Source organism: Pongo abelii, chromosome 3, assembly GCF_028885655.2.
Source record: "Pongo abelii isolate AG06213 chromosome 3, NHGRI_mPonAbe1-v2.0_pri, whole genome shotgun sequence".
Taxonomy (NCBI): Eukaryota; Metazoa; Chordata; class Mammalia; order Primates; family Hominidae; genus Pongo; species Pongo abelii.
The window spans coordinates 41,261,169-41,276,925 of record NC_071988.2 but is presented as its reverse complement, the minus strand read 5'-3'; the positions used below and the strand labels follow the sequence as shown (position 1 = coordinate 41,276,925).

General features: G+C 41.4%; 1 long non-coding RNA gene across 2 annotated transcripts in view; it reads left to right on the top strand.

Annotated features, from left to right (window-relative positions):
- Window positions 1–14,214, top strand: part of LOC129058956 (uncharacterized) — a 29,197-nt gene extending 14,983 nt beyond the window's left edge. The window contains exons 3-4 of one of the 2 annotated variants that reach the window (XR_008524461.2): window positions 4,119–4,245; window positions 8,681–14,214. This is a non-coding gene — a long non-coding RNA (uncharacterized LOC129058956). The remainder of the gene's footprint in view (window positions 1–4,118; window positions 4,246–8,680) is intronic. The other variant, XR_008524459.2, reaches the window with a different exon arrangement.
- The last annotated feature ends 1,543 nt before the right edge of the window (window positions 14,215–15,757 follow it).

Below are 15,757 nucleotides of genomic sequence, written 5' to 3'. Positions count from 1 at the left end.
CTGCTTATCATCAAATTCCTCAATTTATCAAACAACTCAACTGACAGAAGAATGCAAGTTAAGCTCCCTGCTACCTTGGCATTATCAATCAGCCCAAAAACCATTCTATAAAATCTCCAGCAAGCTTGTATTTCCTTGCAGTCACCTCCTCTTCTGAACGTATTTTCATATTTTCTTTAATCTTCCTTCCTTCCTTTCTTTCTTGCTTGCTCTGTCGCCCAGGCTGGGGTACAGTGGCATGATCTTGGCTCACTGCAACCTCCACCTTCCAGGTTCAAGTGATTTTCCTGCCTCAGCCTCTCAAGTAGCTGGGATTACAGATGTGCACCACCACGCCCAGCTAATTTTTGTATTTTTTTTTTAGTAGAGACGGGGTTTCACCATGTTGGCCATGGTGAATGGAAATCTGCCTTTCTTTACCTACAACTGTCTTGGTAAATTATTTTACCCCCATGCCACCAGCCCAGATAGTCACCCCTCACCCAGGACGTTTGGTTGACAACAGTAACAGATGCTCATTTCTGGCAAATTTTCTTAAACTTGATAAATCCTTGTTTTTAAGGATTGCTTAGGTATACTCTGCCTGAGGTGAGGCCTGTGAATTACAGAAGCTGTCTCCAAAGCCCTCTCAATGATTCTACGTAATCACATGGTTTCTTTTTTTTTTTTGGTGGTAAAATATACATAAGATTGACATTATAACCATTTTTCAAATGCCACACATTTCAGTTGCACTAAGTATATTCAATTGTTATGCAACCATCACCACTATTCATCTCCAGAACTTCTTCAATTTTCCAAACAGAAACTCTGTACCCATTAGATACTAACTCTCCTAATCCTCCTCCCCACATATTCTAGCATCTACCATTCTTCTTTCTGTCTCTATTGATAGAAGACATACTTTAGGTGAATTAAATCTAAAGGAATTTAATCGAGCAATGAACAATTCATAAATCGGGCAGCCTTTCCAGCCAGAGTGGGCTCAGAGACTCCAGTGCAACCATGTGGTAGAAGAAGATTTAGGGACAGAAAAGGGAAAGTGATTTACAGAAAACAGAAGTGAGGCACAGAAACAGCCAGATTGGTTACAGCTCGGCATTTGGCTTATTTCAACATGGTTCCAACTGTTGGCTACATTTGATCAGCCAAAACTCAGAGATTGGCATAAGTATAGGTTACGGTCTGTTTACACCTCCACTTGTTATAGTTCACGACGTACAGGGAAACCCTTAGACCAAACTTAAAATATGTAAGGAGGCAGCTTTAGGCCAAACTTGATTTAACACTATGAATTTCACTACTCTAGTTACCTCATATGAGTGGAGTCATACAATATTTGTCCTTTCGTGTCTGACTTATTTCACTTAACATAAGGTCTTCAAGATTCATCATTCAAGATTCATGTTAGGATTTTATTCCTTTTTAAGGCTGAATAATATTTCTTGTATGTATAGACCACAATTTCTATATTCATTCCTCCATCAAAGGGACATTTGAGTTGTTTCCATCTTGTGGCTATGGTGAATAATGCTGCTATGAACATTGGTGTACAAATATCTGTTTGCTAAGAATTAAAAATGCTCCTGCTTTTAATTCTTTTACATACTCAGAAGTGAAATTGCTGGATCATATGGTAATTCTGTTTAATTTTTTGAGCAAGCTTTATACTATGTTTCCATAACAGCTGCACCATTTTACATTCCCATTAGTAATGCTCATGGATTCCAATTCCTCCACCTCTTCAACAACACTGTTATTTCCTGGAGATTGTTTTGCTTTGTTTATTATAGCCATCCTAATGGGTGTGAAGTGGTATCTCATTGTGGTTTTGATTTGCATTTTCCCAGTGATTACTGATATTGGGCCTCTCTTCATGTGCCTACTCTGGCCATTTGTGTCTTCTTTGGAGAACTGTCTATGAAAGTCATTCACCCATTTTTTTAATCAGATTGTTTGTTTTTTTGTTGTTAGATTGTGTAAATTCTTTATATGTTGTTGGCATTAATCTCTTATCAGATATATGAAGTGCAGATATTTCCCCCACTCTGTGGGTTGTCTTTTCACTGTCAATAATGTCTTTTGATATACAAAAGTCTGTGTATCAAAAGTTTGATAAAGTCCTGCTTACCTATTTTTTCTTTTGATGTCTGTGCTTTTGGTGTCATATGCAAGACATCATTGGGTAATCCAGATTGAGCGCTCAATAAATACCTTTTGAGATCAAACACCTAAACATTAAAAGCTAAAACTATAAAACTCTTAGAAGAAAATACAGGAAAAACTTCTATTTACATAATTAGGTACTGAGAGGGCAATGAAAAACAATGCTAAATCTTCCTTTCAAATCCAGTAGGCAAACTGTGACACAGAAGCTAATGCAAACAAGAAAGGAACATGTGCTGTCAAAAATTACATATCAAGTGCTTTTGGAAAGTTGAAAGGAATGGCAGATCAGGGAGAATTTCATGGATCCATTTGAGCAAGCTCTTGATGGGTATTTAGAACTTAGACTATGGACATAAATATAAATAGGCTGAAAGCATATTGTTTGCATGCATGGGAACTAGTGGTATTTCCATAGCTAATATGTTGAGTATGTACGTATAAAGGAAGAGCAGGAGTTAAAGCTGAAAATACAAGCCTGATGCATGCATGGGAGAGAGAACACACCAAATAATACTTAAATCCAAGACATCTCTAGTACAAACATTCCAAATTACCTTTCTGGGGTATTAACATTTCTGTTAATAACCAGAAACCTGGGAAATCAATCCTTCTGTAGACTACTAAGAACATTTCCTCTTGCAAAATGAAATTTTCCTAAAAGAAAAGGAAACTTACATAAATCCTTGTGGCCCATAGTTTCACCTCATCCCATAGTAGGCTTGGGAAGGATCACCTGCCATGCTTTGGCCCCAAGCTGGTTTGGCAGCTCCTCTTAGGTCTAATAACCTTATGTTTCAGCTAAGCTGCCCCAGGAGGCTGAAACCTAACTGTATTGCTTTACTGGGGCCTAGATAGCTTTCCACAGCAAGTGAGGTGCTGAGGTTATGTGAGGTACATAATGTTATATAGGCTGGGTGTGGCGGCTCACCTCTGTAATCCCAGCACTTTGGGAGGCTGAGGTGGGCAGATCATGAGGTCAGGAGTTCGAGACCAGCTTGGCCAACACGGTGAAACCCCGTCTGTTCTAAAAAATATAAAAATTAGCTGGGCATGGTGGCAGGTGTCTGTAATCCCAGCTACTCGGGAGGTTGAGGCAAGAGAATTGCTTGAACCCGGGAGGCGGAGGTTGCAGTAAGCTGAGATCACGCCACTACGCTCCCGCCTGGGCAACAGAGCAAGACTCCATCTTGGAAAAAATTTTAAAAATAATAATAATATCATATAAATCTAAAATGAAATTTTCTAAATTATCAATAATAATTTTAAAAATCAGGGCTGGGCACGGTGGCTTATGCCTGTAATCCCAGCACTTTGGGAGGCTGAGGGGGGTGGATTGCTTGAGGTCAGGAGTTTGAGACCAGTATAGCCCACATGGTGAAACCCCATCTCTACTAAAAATACAAAAATTAGCCGGGTGTGGTGGCAGGCACCTGTAGTCCCAGCTACTCAGGAGGCAGAGGCAGGAGAATCACTTGAACCCAAGAAGTGGAGGTTGCAGTGAACTGAGATCATGCCACTGAATTCCAGCCTGGGCAACAGAGTGAGACTCTATCTCAAAAACAATTATAATAATAATAATTTTAAAAATCAATCATGTGGCCTGGTGTGGTGGTTCGTGCCTATAATCCCAGCACTTTGAGAAACCAAGGCAGGCGGATCATTGAGGTCAGGAGTTCCAGCCCAGACTGGCCAACATGGTGAAACCTAGCCTCTACTAAAATTACAAAATTTAGCTGGGCGTGGTGGCAGGTACCTGTCATCCCAGCTAGTCAGGAGGCTGAGGCATGAGAATAACTTGAACCTGGGAGGTGGAGGTTCCAGTGAGCTGAGATCATGCCACTGGACTCCAGCCTAGGCGACAGAGTGACTCTGTCTCAAAACAAAACAAAACAAAACAAAATCAGTCATGCTAAAGGAAAGACTGAATGATCTTTCTGATCTCTCTTTAGAAGATAAGATTGTATAAGCCTAGGAAGGGCTGAAAAAAAAAAGGAAAATATTCTAAAATTGTCGTCTCGTGAAGAGAAGATCAAACAGTTTGGAGCTAAAACATGTAGGGAAAAAAGTATCATAGAGGTGAGTGAGGCAATTAATTAATAAACATGTTAATTAATAAGCATGTGTTACTTACCTACATTTGTATGATGTTTGTAGTATTTGTTAGTCCAAAACTCTGCTAATATTTTGGATTTTAAACAAATTCTAAGCCGAACACGGTGGTTTACGCCTGTAATCCCAGCACTTTGGGAGGCTGAGGTGAGTGGATCACCTGAGGTCAGGAATTCGAGACCAGCCTTGCCAACATGGTGAAACCCCGTCTCTACTAAAAATACAAAAATTAGCTGGGCATGGTGGCACGCATCTGTAGTCCTAGCTACGTGGGAGGCTGAGGCAGGAGAATTGCTTGGACTCGGGAGGTGGCGGTTGCAGTGAGCCAAAATCATGCTATTGCACTCCAGTCTGGGTAACAGAGTAAGACCCTGTCTCAAAAAAAAAAAAAAAAAAAAGAAATTCTAAATAAATTTTCATTTTTATAACCTAACTTTGTATTAGTAATGTGAGTTTTTTGTTTTTTTTTTTAAGAACATCCCCAAATATATAAGAACTTCAAGCCCTTCAAAATCGACATCTGCCTTTGGTCTTCATTCATGTATTCAACAAATGTTTGTTGAACACCTACTGTGTGTCAGGCGCTGTTTGGTGCTAGGAACACAGCAGTGAGCAAATTAGATACAGATAGCCTTGTAGAACTGCCTGCAGTTCTGGAGTCCCTCTCAAAGACTTATATCAACTCCTGGCCCTCATCTGCCAAATTGTAGGAGCTTAAATGTGGTTTTGGGGCTTAAGGGAAAACAAACACCATACTAGCTCCCACGTCCTCCTCTTTCTCTAGTTTTTGGCTTCTCTCTGGGGAAAGTTTCTTCTCTCTTGGGGTACATATCCCTCAAGGGTCTACTCCATGTTGTCTTTATTCCAGTGCCCAGGCTGAGGAAATTGTCCCTGTATGGGACATGTGGTCTTGTGGCACAGGGAAAAGAGAGTGGACAGGGCACATGAGGACTTTTAAAGCATCTGCTTGGAGTGGTATATATCACTGCCACTCACATTTCATTGGGTGGCCAAAGCAAGTCATGTGACCAAGCCTGAAGCCAGTGTGGGAACTATAGTTCTCCAATAGGGAAGGACTCCAAATATAGCTGTACTTATTTGTAACAATAATGCAATCTACCTCATAAGCCCTCTGGGATTGATTAGAGATAAAGATATTTTTGGCCGGGCGCTGTGGCTCACGCCTGTAATCCCAGCACTTTGGGAGGCCGAGGCAGGAGGATCACCTGAAGTTGGGAGTGCGAGACCAGCCTGGCCAACATGGAGAAACCCCGTCTCTAGGAAAAATACAAAATATTAGATGGGCATGGTGGCGCATGCCTGTAATCCCAGCTACTCGTGAGGCTGAGGCAGGAGAATCGCTTGAACCTGGGAGGCGGAGGTTGCAGTGAGCCAAGATGGCGCCATTGCACTCCAGCCTGGGCAACAAGAGCAGAAACCCTGTCAAAAAAAAAACAACAAAAAACTTTGTTATAATTTCTTTATCTCTAAAGAAATGTTAGAGCCGTCTCCAGAATGTTGGCTTTCAAATGTCCATTTGTAGAATATGGATGAAAACTAATAATCACACTGACTTTGTTGAAGTACTTTAAAATAGATTATAAGTCAGAGCTGTCCAAAATAAATATTATGGAAGCCATGAATGTAACATATTCTAGTAGAGTAAAAAGAGACACATGACATTTCTTTTAATAATACATTTCATTTAACCAACATATCCAAAATAATATCATTTTATTATGTAATCCATATAACAAAATATTGAAGTATTCTACATTCTCTTTTTCATTTAAGTCTTCAAAATCCAGTATGTATTTTACACTTAGAACATATCTTAGTTTAGATTAGCCACATTTCAAGTTCTCAGTAGCCACCTGGACTTAGCGACTACCTTATGAGACAGTGAAAGTTTAGACAATCTAACATTGTAGAAATAGACTGGTTCATTGCATGTGTGGGTTCACCTTGCCCGCTGCCTAGACAGAGTAGATTTATCAAGGTGGGGGAATTGCAACAGAGAAAGAGTTATTCATGCAGAGCCAGCTGTGGAGGAGACCAAAATTTTATTATCACTCAAATCAGTCCCCCGAGCATTCGGAGATCAGAGTTTTTAAGGATAATTTGGTGGGTGGGGAAAAGCCAGTGAGTCGAGAGCACTGATTGGTTGAGTTGGAGATGAAGTCATGGGAAGTTGAAGCTGTCCTCTTGTGCTGAGTCAGTTCCTGGGTGGGGACCACAAGATCAGATGAGCCAGTTTATTGATCTGGGTGTGCCAGCTGATTCATCAAGTGCAGGGTCTGCAAAATATCTGAAGCACTGATGTTAGGAGCAGTTTAGGGAGGGCCAGAATCTTGTAGCCTCCAGCTGCATTACTCTTAAACCATAATTTCTAATCTTGTGCCTAATTTGTTAGTCCTACAAAGGCATTCTTGTCCCCAGGCAAGAAGGTTTGTTTCGGGAGAGGAGTGTTATCATTTTTGTTTTAAACTATACAAGTTCCTCCCAAAGTTAGTTCAGCAGATGCCCAGGAAGGAACAAGTACAGCTTAAAGTTTAGAAGCAAGATGGAGTCAGTTAGGTTAGATGTCTTTCGCTGTCTCAGTCATAACTTTGCAAAGGCAGTTTCAGATAGACCCTCAAAACTAGAAGTCAAAGTCCTTTCTTGTAAAATGCAGCTTTAATACATTTCAGGAAAAGCAAGGTGATTTCAGATATAATTATTCTGCTATTGAATACTTAGCTATATCTTCTTTTATCTCATGAAGAAATATATCAAGGCAAATTAAAACTTTTTTCCAACTTTTATTCAGACTTTGATTTGGTGAGCAGGAGCCAGCTAGGCCAAGAGCGTATGAACTTGACATGGATTTCTGATGAATAATGTTTCTGTCAAATCTACCTTCTAATTACCCATCTATAGAACTAGGGTGGGCAGAATGGCCTCTTGACAGACCACATTATTTTATTTGTGTTTATGAATATCGTGTGTTAGCACCAGTTTAGGCCATTCTTGCATTGCTAGAAAGAAATACCTGAGACTGGGTAATTTATAAGAAAAGAGGTTTAATTGGCTGACGGTTCTTCAGGCTGTACAGGAAACAGTGCTGGCATCTGCTTCTGGGGAGGCCTCAGGAAGCTCTTACTCATGGCAGAAGGTGAAGTGAGAGCCGGCACTTCACATGGTGAGAGCAGGAACAAGATGGGGGTGGTGCCACACATGTAAACAACCAGATCTCGTGAGAACTCACTCACTATCAGGAGGATAGCACCATGAGGGATTGACCCTCATGACCTACCAGGCCCTACCTCCAACCAGGCCCAACTTCCAGCACTGGGGATTACAATTCAACTTGGGACTTGGTGGGGACATATATTCAAACCACATCTGCACCACTTCCTTTAATGTATATGTTTACAGTTTGGTTTTCACTTTTGGATGAAAGGAAATAAATATCTATGTTTTCTCTTAACATTTTAAATAGAAGTGTCCTTCCTTGTAGATGACAAAATTGTTCTATTGTCATGAATCAGACAAAGCATGACACGACAAAGTTTCCAATGTCAGCAAGGTGAGGAAATTTTCATTAACTGTGGAAAAAAAAAGAAAATAATCTCAGGCATTGGTTTTCTAATTTTTAAGTGTTCAGTGTTAAGCGAACCTACGAACCTAGGTCAATTTGTTCACATAACCGAGAGGAGTGCTTTGTGGTTAATTCATGTGGTAGGTCCCTAATTATATTGAAGTTTATATCCCTAACACCCACCGCAGAGCTGGGCAGGTTGTATGCATCCATAAATATTTGCTGAATTGAATTAAAGATGGCCATGTAGAAGCCTGTAGTGTATGGGGCTGTGTCAGAGGGAAAGTAGATGCCGGAGAAGATAGGGGAATAAAAATTGGGCAAGGAGTGCTCAACTCAGAATGGCAAGCATCCTGGAGACATTCACACAAAATGCTGAGATGAGTTTAAAGGTCTCTCAGCAATTCTATACTTCAAAATAGATACTATGAGCCAGGCGCAGTGGCTCACATCTGTAATCCCAGCACTTTGGGAGGCCGAGGCAGGCGGGTCACTTGAGGTCAGGAGTTCAAGACCAGCCTGTTCAACATGGTGAAACCCCATTTCTACCAAAAAATACAAAAATTAGCCAAGCATGGTGGCACACGCCTGTAATCCTGGCTACCTGGGAGGCTGGGGCAGGAGAATCACTTGAACCTGGGAGGCAGAGGTTGCAGTGAGCCAAGATCACACCATGTACTCCAGCCTGGGTGACAGGATAAGAATCCATCTCAAAAAAAAAAAAAAAAAAAAAGAAAGAAAAGATATAAGAAAGCCATTCCTAGCCAATAGAGTGGGCTTAAAAATCTTTAGTATTAAAACATTGTGTGTTTTATTTTGCAGATACAAAGGAAGTTTTTCTTGGCCTGGTCTTGACTTAACAGTGACTTTAGTACTATCCCGTTCAGACACCTCAAGTCTTCAGAAGAAACCAGATGATGTTAAAGTATATCTAGGTACCCAAGAGAGATGCAAATTACCCCACCAGCTGTATTCCCTCATGTCAGGAAAAAGAGGATCCCATATATTTCTTGTCTAATACAAAATCGCAGAAGGCTGAAACACATTAACTAGAAAAGAGAATGCAATTTGGATTCAACTACCTGCTGTCATGAAAGGTAACAATAGTTAATAATGTTTGCAACTCACAGGATGTTAGAGATAAAAGAGTCCTCAAATATCCTCCAGCAAAATCTCTCTCCTTTTACAAATGGGCAAACTAAAGACGAGAAGAAAGATGAGTCAAGCCTTCAGTCTTATGCTGTGATCTGATGATGAGCTATGAAATCACTGTCAAGAGAGCCCTTCCAACCACCTGTGCTCCTGGAATTCATGAGGGAAACACATTCCTAAAACAAAACCAGCAACATCAACATATTACCAAATGCTAGGCCGGGCGCCGTGGCTCACGCCTGTAATCCCAGCAGTTTCGGAGGCTGAGGCGTGTGGATCATGAGGTCAGGAGATCGAGACCATGGCAAAACCCCGTCTCTACTGAAAATACAAAAATTAGTGTATTTTTGGTGTGGTGGCAGGCGCCTGTAGTCCCAGTTACTCGGGAGGCTGAGGCAGGAGAATGCCATGAACCCGGGAGGTGAAGCTTGCAGTGAGCCGAGATCGCGCCACTGCACTCCAGCCTGGGTGACAGAGCAAGACTCTGTCTCAAAAAAAAAAAAAAAAAAAGATATTACCAAATGCTCTTTTTCCACTCTTATTCTTCAATCTCCAGTAATTTAACACTCTGTTAACTATATTATAATTTAAAAAGTTCAGGAATAAGCTGGGCACTGTGGTTCAAGCCTGTAGTCCCAGCACTTTGCAGATCACTTGAGTCAAGGAGTTCAAGACCAGCCTGGGCAACCTGAAGAAAGCACATCTCTACCAAAAAAAAAAAAAGAAAAAAAAATTAGCCTGGTATGGTGGTGTGAGCCTGTAGTTGTAGCTACTCGGGAGGCTGAGGTGGGAGGATCACTTGAGCCCAGGAGCTGGAGGCTTCAGTGAGCCATGATTGCTCTACTGCACTGCAGCCTGGGCAACAGAATGACAGCCTGTCTCAAAATAAAAATCTACTGTAGGAGTGGCTGGCAAGATAGCCAAATAGGAACAGCTCTGGCCTGCACCTCCCAGCAGAAGGTAAGTGATTTCTGCATTTCCTTTTTTTTTTTTTTTTTTTTTTTGAGACTGCGTTTCACTCTCATTGCCCAGGCTGGAGTGCAGTGGCGTGATGTTGGCTCACTGCAACCTCTGCCTCCTAGGTTCAGGCAATTACCCTGCCTCAGCCTACCAAGTAGCTGGCATTACAGGCATGCACCATCACGCCTGGCTAATTTTGTATTTTTAGGAGAGACAGGGTTTCGCCATGTTGGCCAGGCTAGTCTAGAACTCCTGACCTCAGGCCATCCACCCACCTCATCCTCTCAAAATGTTGGGATTACAGGCATGAACCACCACGCCCGGGTTGCATTTCCAGCTGAGGTACACGGCCCATCTCACTGGGACTGGTTACACAGTGGGTGCAGCCCATTGAGGGCAAGCTGAAGCAGGGTGGGGTGTCACCTCACCTGGGAAGTGCAAGGGGTCGGGGAACTCCTTCCCCTAGCCAAGGGAAGCCATGAGGGACTGTGCTGTGAGGAATGGTGCATTCCAGCCCAGATGCTACACTTTTCCCATGGTCTTTGCAACCTGCAGACCAGGAGATTCCCTTGGGTACCTATGCCACCAGGGCCCTGGGTTTCAAGCACAAAACTTGGAGGCCATTTGGGCAGACACTGAGCTAGCTGCAGGAGTTGTTTTTTTTTTCATACCTCAGTGGCACCTGGAATGTCAGCCAGACACAACCTTCACTCCCCAGGAAAGGGGGCTGAAGTCAGGGAGCCAAGTGGTCTAGCTCAGCAAATCTCACCACCATGGAGCCCAGAAAACTGAGATCCACTGGCTTGAAATTCTCGCTGCCAGCACAGCAGTCTGAAGTTGACCTGGGATGCTTGACCTTGGTGGGGGGGAGGGGCATCCACCATTACTGAGGCATGAGTAGGTGGTTTTCCCCTCATAGTGTAAACAAAGCTGCTGGGAAGTTTGAACTGGGTGGAGCCCACTGCAGCTCTACAAAGCATCTGTAGCTAGATTGCCTCTCTAGATTCCTCCTCTCTGGGCAGGGCATCTCTGAAAGAAGGCAGCAGCCCCAGTCAGGGGCTTCTAGATAAAACTACCATCTCCCTGGGACAGAGCACCTGGGGGAAGGGGCCACTGTGGGCACAGCTTCAGCAGACTTAAATGTTCCTGCTTGCCAGCTCTGAAGAGAGCAGTGGATCTACCAAGCACAGTGCTTGAGCTCTGCTAAGGGACAGACTGCCTCCTCAAGTGGGTCCCTGACTCCCGTGCCTCCTTATGGGGAGACACCTCCCAGCAGGGGTCAACAGACACCTCATACAGGACAGTTCTGGCTGGCATCTGGTGGGTGACCCTCTGGGATGAAGTTTCCAGAGGAAGGACCAGGCAGCAATCTTTGCTGTTCTGCAGCATCCACTGTTGATACCCAGGCAAACAGGGTCTGGAGTGGACCTCCAGCAAACTCCAGCAGACCTGCAGCAGAGAGGCCTGACTGTTAGAAAGAAAACTAACCAACAGAAAGGAATAGCATCAACATCAACAAAAAGGATGTCCACACAAAAACCCCATCCACAGGTCACTAACATCAAAGAACGAAGGTAGATAAATCCAAGAAGATGAGGAAAACCAGTGCAAAAAGGCTGAAAATTCCAAAAACCAGAACATCTCTTCTCCTCCAAAGGATCACAACTTCTTGCGAGCAAGGGAACAAAACTGGACAGAGAATGAGTTTGACGAATTGACAGAAGAAGGCTTCAGCAGATGGGTAATAACAAACTCCTCCAAGCTAAAGGAGCATGTTCTAACCCAATGCAAGAAAGCTAAGAACCTTGAAAAAAGGTTAGAGAAATTGCTAACTAGAATAACCAGTTTAGAGAAGAACATAAATGACCTGATGGAGCCGAAAAACACAGCACAAGGACTTTGTGAAGCATACACAAGTATCAATAGCCAAATCGATGAAGTGGAAGAAAGGATATTAGAGATTGAAGATCAACTTAATGAGATAAAGCGTGAAGACAAGATTAAAGGAAAAAGAATGAAAAAGAATGAACAAAGGTTCCAAGAAATATGAGACTATGTGAAAAGACCAAACCTACGTTTGATTTACCTGAAAGTGATGGAGAGAATGGAACCAAGTTGGAAAACACTCTTTAGGATATTATCCAGGAGAACTTCCCCAACCTAGCAAGACAGGCCAATATTCAAATTCAGGAAATACAGAGAACACCACAAGGATACTCTAGGAGAAGAGCAACCTCAAGACACATAATCATCAGATTCACCAAGGTTGAAATGAAGGAAAAAATGTTAAGGGCATCCAGAGAGACAGGTCGGGTTATCCACAAAGGGAAGCCCATCAGACTAACAGTGGATCTCTCTGAAGAAACCCTACAAGCCAGAAGAGAGTGGGGGCCAATATTCAACATTCTTAAAGAAAAGAATTTTTAACCCAGAATTTCATATCCAGCCAAACTAAGCTTCATAAATGAAGGAGAAATAAAATCCTTTACAGATAAGCAAATGCTGAGAGATTTTGTCACCACCAGTCCTGCCTTACAAGAGCTCCTGAAGGAAGCACTAAATATAGAAAGGACAATCAGTACCAGCCACTACAAAAACATACCAAATTGTAAAGACCATTAACACTATGAAGAAACTGCATCAACGAATGGGCAAAATAACCAGCTAGCATCATAATGACAGGATCAAACTAACACATAACAATGTTAACCTTAAATGCAAATGGGCTAAATGCCCCAATTAAAAGACACAGACTGGCAAATTGGATAAAGAGTCAAGACCCATTGGTGTGCTGTATTCAGGAGACCCATCTCATGTGCAAAGACACATGTAAGCTCAAAATAAAAGGATGGAGGAATATTTACCAAGCAAATGGAAAGCAAAAAACAAACAAACAAAAAAGCAAGGGTTGCAATCCTAGTCTCTGATAAAACAGACTTTAAGCCAACAAAGATCAAAAAAGACAAAGAAGGGCATTACATAATGGTAAAGTGATCAATGCAACAAGAAGAGCTAACTACCCTAAATATATATGCACCCAATACAGGAGCACCCAGATTCATAGAGCAAGTTCTTAGAGACCTACAAAGAGACTTAGACTCCCACACAATAATAGTGGGAGATTTTAACACTCCACTGTCAATATTAGACAGATCAACGAGACAGAAAATTAACAAGGATATTCAGGACTTGAACTCAGCTCTGGACCAAGCAGACCTAACAGACATCTACAGAACTCCCCATCCCAAATCAACAGAATATACATTCTTCTCAGCACCACATAGCACTTATTCTAAAATTGATGACATAATTGGATGTAAAACACTCCTCAGCAAATGCAAAAGAACAGAAATCAAAACAAACAGTCTCTCAGACCACAGTGCAATCAAACTAGAACTCGGGATTAAGAAACTCACTCAAAACCACACAACTACATGGGAAACTGAACAACCTGCTCCTGAGTGACTACTGGGCAAATAATAAAATTAAGGCACAAATAAATATGTTATTTGAACCCAATGAGAACAAAGACACCATGTACGAGCATCTCTGGGACACAGCTAAAGCAGTGTTTACAGGGAAATTTATAGAACTAAATGCCCACAGGAAAAAGTGAAAGATCTAAAACTGACAACCTAACATCACAATTAAAAGAACTAGAGAAGAAAGAGCAAACAAATTCAAAAGGTAGCAGAACACAAGAAGTAACTGAGATCAGAGCAGAATTGAAGGAGATAGAGACACGAAAAATCAAAAAATCAATGAATCCAGGAGCTGGTTTTTTGAAAAGATTAACAAAATAGACCATTAGCCAGACTAATAAAGAAGAAAAGAGCAAAGAATCAAATAGACACAATAAAAAATGATAAAGGGGATATCACCACTGACCCCACAGAAATACAAACTACCATCAGAGAATACCATAAACACCTCTATGCAAATAAACTAGAAAATCTAAAAGAAATAGATAAATTCCTGGACACATACACCCTCTCAAGACTAAACCAGGAAGAAGTTGAATCCTTGAATAGACCAATAACAAGTTCTGAAATTGAGGCAGCAATTAATAGTCTACCAACCAAAAAAAGCCCAGGACCAGATGGATTCACAGCCAAATTCTACCAGAGGTACAAAGAGGAGCTGATACCATTCCTTCTGTTTCTATTCCAAACAATAGAAAAACAGGGACTCCTCCCTAACTCATTTTATGAGGCTAGCATCATCCTGATACCAATCCCTGGCAGAGACACAACAAAAAAAGAAAATTTCAGGCCAATATCCCTAATGAACATTGATGCGAAAATCCTGAATGAAATGCTGGCAAACCGAATCCAGCAGCACATCAAAAAGCTTATCCATCATGATCAAGTCAGCTTCATCCTGAGGATGCAAGGCTGGTTCAACATACACAAATCAATAAACATAATCCATCACATAAACAGAACCAATAACAAAAGCCACATGATTATCTCAATAGATGCAGAAAAGGCCTTTGATAAAATTCAAAACCCCTTCGTGCTAAAAATTCAATAAACTAGATATTGATGAAACATATCTCAAAATAATAAGAGCTATTTATGACAAACCTACAGCCGATATCACACTGAATGGGCAAAAGCTGGAAGCATTCCCTTTGAAAACAAGCACAAGACAAGGATGCTCTCTCTCACCACTCCTATTCAACACAGTATTGGAAGTTCTGGCCAGGACAATCAGGCAGGAGAAAGAATAAAGGGTATTCAAATAGGAAGACAGGAAGTCAAATTGTCTGTGTTTGCAGATGACATGATTGTATATTTAGAAAACCCCATCATCTCAGCCCCAAATCTCCTTAAGCTGATAAGCAACTTCAGCAAAGTCTTAGGATACAAAATCAATGTGCAAAAATCACAGGCATTCCTATACAATAATAGACAAACAGAGAGCCAAATCATGAGTGAACTCCCATTCACAATTGCTCCAAAGAGAATAAAATACCTAGGAATACAACTTACAGGGGATGTGAAGGATGTGTAGAATTACAAACCACCACTCAAGGAAATAAGAGAGGACACAAACAAATGGAAAAACATTTCATGCTCATGGATAGGAAGAACCAATATCATGAAAATGGCCATACTGCCCAAAGTAATTTATAGATTCAATGCTATCCCCATGAAGCTACCATTGTCTTCCTTCACAGAATTAGAAAAAACTACTTTAAATTTCATATGGAACCAAAAAAGAGCCTGTATGGCTAAGACAATCCTAAGCAAAAAGAACAAATCTGGATGTATCACACTACCTGACTTCAAACTATACTACAAGGCTACAGTAACCAAAACAGCATGGTCCTTGTACCAAAACAGATATATAGACCAATGGAACAGAACAGAGACCTCAGAAATAATGCCACACATTTACAACCATCTGATCTTTGACAAACCTGACAAAAACAAGCAATGGGGAAATAATTCCCTATTTAATAAACGCTGTTGGGAAAACTGGCTAGCCATGCAGAAAACTGAAACTGGACCCCTTCCTTATACCTTATACAAAAATTAACTCAAGATGGATTAAAGACTTAAACATAAGACGTAAAACCATAAAAACCCTAGAAGAAACCAAGACAGTATCATTCAGGACATAGGCATGGGCAAAGACTTCATGACTATCACACCAAAAGCAATGGGAACAAAAGCCAAAATTGACAAATGGGATCTAATTAAACTAAAGAGCTTCTGCACAGCAAAAGAAACTGTCATCAGAGTAAACAGGCAACCTACAGAATGGGAGAAAACTTTTGCA